This window comes from Cetorhinus maximus, chromosome 23, assembly GCF_964194155.1.
Source record: "Cetorhinus maximus chromosome 23, sCetMax3.hap1.1, whole genome shotgun sequence".
NCBI lineage: Eukaryota > Metazoa > Chordata > Chondrichthyes > Lamniformes > Cetorhinidae > Cetorhinus > Cetorhinus maximus.
In genome coordinates, this window is record NC_135901.1 from 59,090,674 (window position 1) to 59,093,787 (window position 3,114).

The 3,114-nt window shown below is 43.0% G+C and overlaps 1 non-coding gene across 1 annotated transcript; it reads right to left on the minus strand.

Moving 5' to 3' along the window:
• Nucleotides 1-945: 945 nt before the first annotated feature.
• Nucleotides 946-1,019, minus strand: trnai-uau (transfer RNA isoleucine (anticodon UAU)). Its single transcript has one exon. It is a non-coding gene; the product is annotated as a tRNA-Ile (tRNA).
• Between the last annotated feature and the right edge of the window lie 2,095 nt (nucleotides 1,020-3,114).

A 3,114-nucleotide genomic window follows, 5' to 3' on the forward strand; every position in this document is an offset into this window, starting at 1 on the left:
TCCATCATTCAATTCAATCATGGCTGATCTTGGGCTTCAACTCCATTATCCTGCCCGTTCCCCATATCCCTTAGTCCCCCGAGAGACCAAAAAACCTGTCCATCCCGGCCTTAAATGAATTCAATGATGGAACATCCACAACCCTCTGGGTAGAGAATTCAAAGATTCACAACCCTTTGGATGAAGTAATTTCTCCTCATCTCAGCCCGAAATTATCGACCCTTTACCCTGAGACTGTGCCCCAGTGTTTTAGGCTCCCTGACCAGCGGAAACAATCTCTGTGTCCACCCGATTAAGCCCTCTCAGTATTTTACAGGTTTCAATCAGATTGCCTTTCATTCTTCTAAACTCCAGAGAATAAAAGCCCAATTTATTCAGCCTTTCATCATAGGACTACCAGCTCATTCCAGAGACCAATTTAGTGAACTTTCCCTGCACCATCTTCAATGCAAGCCTATTCTTTTATAAATGTGGAGATGAAAACAGCACACGGGATTCCAGATGCTGTCTCACTAAAACCCTGTGGCAAGACTTCTTTATTCCTGCTCTCCAATCCCCTTGTAATAAAGGCCAACATGCTGACCCTGCATGCTAACTTTCCACATTGCTTGTACAATGTTTCTTTAAACATCAGCACTTACAAATTTCTCACATTTTAAAAGCATTCTGTTGTTCTCATTTTTAAACCAAGTGAACATAGTCGCACCTGCCTACATTATAATCCATCTGCCATCTTGTTGCCCACTGACATGACCTTCCGATACAGGTTCTGTTGAAGAGCCATTCGGACTCGAAACGTTAACTGTGTTCCTCTATGCAGATGCTGTCAGACCTGCTGAGTTTTTCCAGGTATTTTTATTTTTGTTTTCGATTTCCAGCTTTTTTCTTTTTACAGTGCTCTCCTCAAAGGTTACCTTGCTACCAAATTTCATAAATATAAATCGCAGGCCCCAGTGAGAATTGAACTCACGACACCTGGTTTATAAGGCCAGTGCTCTAAACCATTGAGTTATGGAGCCACTTGCTCTAACACACTCACAGTAAGTCTCCTAGTGGAACGAGGAACAGGACAACGTTCTGCATGGATGATATTTGATAGACATGGAAATGCCTGAAAGGGAGAACAGGAAGTTAAAGATGCGACATGAAAGCGGCAGAATTTGACGTGTTCAGTTGCTTTCAGTGATGAATGTCTGCCGCGGTGATGTGAGAGATTTTACTGCCGACTGTTTACACTGACACAAATATCACTCCTGACCAATCAATCACAACTGCTCTTTGAAAGCAGCGCGCCAGGCCGAATGGCCTCTTTCTTTGCTGTAACTGTCTATAATTTTATGTTTCCCACCATAATTTCCCAGTCATTCCGACATTTTATTACACGCTTGGGGGAATGTACTTTCTTACATTCTCGCTTTTGAAGTCAAGACACTGAGCAAACTCAAAGTTTTGCTTAAATTCCTGAGCAGGATTTGGAACCAGACCAGATGAACGACACTATATTGGCGCCAATCCTTCACTGCAGCTACCCCTTAAAACCACCTCTGGTGAAAGTGTCTGAAAAATGGCAATTGTGGCCCAGATAAAGCACGTTGCAAGAGTTATAGACAGCTTTCCTCGTGATTTAGAGGTGAGGATTCGGCCCTTTAACCGCCGTGGCCCGGACTCGATTCCCGGCCAGGCAATGAAGGTTTATTGATCTGGTACAAACTGTTAAAACAGGCCTCATTTACTTATTGATTGAAAACCGAAACGCACAACAGCTCCGCCCGAATCAGTGGAGTGAGAGTTGAAGTTTCACAGCAGAGCTGCAAATGTCACACGTGGAACAGCTTCGAGAAGAAATGCAGTTCCTAATGTCCGAGGGGTATCAGTTTGGAGTATTTGTATTTACAAATCATTATCTCGATGTGTTAATTGCCTTAACCACTCGACCACACGGACTCGGTGTCTGTCTGTTTAAATGTTGCTCAGTGAAAATTTCAATTATCCTCCGCTATGTAACATACGGACACTTAATAACTGAACAGTCTCCACTCAGAAATACAGAAAGAAAATTCCTCCTGAACCTATTAAACCTGTTTTCCTTTTCTCTCTACGATTTTAATATGAAGCCACAAAACTAAGGTGAATAAAGTGTGGATCGGGAAAAATGAGGAACTGAAGCACATTGACACACACAAGAACACACACACACAGACATATAAACCGAGAGCGACAGAGGGCTAAGGAGAGACAAACAGCCAGAAAGAAAGGATGTCACCAAACCGGCTCAGTTTTGTTCCATTTCCATATGCAGATTTTGCAAATCCTTGCAGGTGAACGCGCGGGAGTTTTTGTTTGATTCTGTTTACCCGATAACTAATTCTGTTGGCACCTGGTTAAAATCGGGAATAACGAGAATCGCAGTCAGCAAACCAACATTGGGGAAACCCCGATGGATGTCAGAACCATCGCCCTCAACATTCGTCCGCGACTAACAGCACTTCCTGAGGGAAAACATGTTCATATCAAATCAGAGATGACTATGAAGTAGGTCTTACGGCCCGTCGTGTCTGTGCTGGCTCTCAGGAAGAGCAACTGAACCAATTCCACTCACACGCCTTTCTCCCACAGCAATTTCTATTTACATTGTCTCTCCTCGTTCACCCTGTCAAAATAAAGGAACACAACCCGCCGCACTCCCCGTATTAAACTGGAGTTGTCTTTTGCTCACCCAAATGGAATTCCTAACGTGCCCGCAAGTGGGAAGCAACTGAAAATTTGGGAGCGGTGGGATTTGGACCCACTCCTCCAGAGACTGGAACCTGATCCAGCTCTCCCGTTTGTAGAGCAAATGGAATTAGATTGTAGATATCAGCTCAGAAATAATAATGACCTGCTTGATCAGGGTAAACTTCTTTTATAATTCGATATGAACTCAATTGCATAAATAAATAATGATTGTATCGAAAACTGTATAAGGAATCCTAGACCAACTCTTCATGTCATTGTGTCAGGGAAACTTTGTTAACTAAGGCAAACTGTGCATGGATTCTGCAGAAACTCCTTCTTCAAGTGAGAAATGGACAATGATTGAAAGGGGGAAAACTCAGGTTTAAGTAAAGAGAGAAG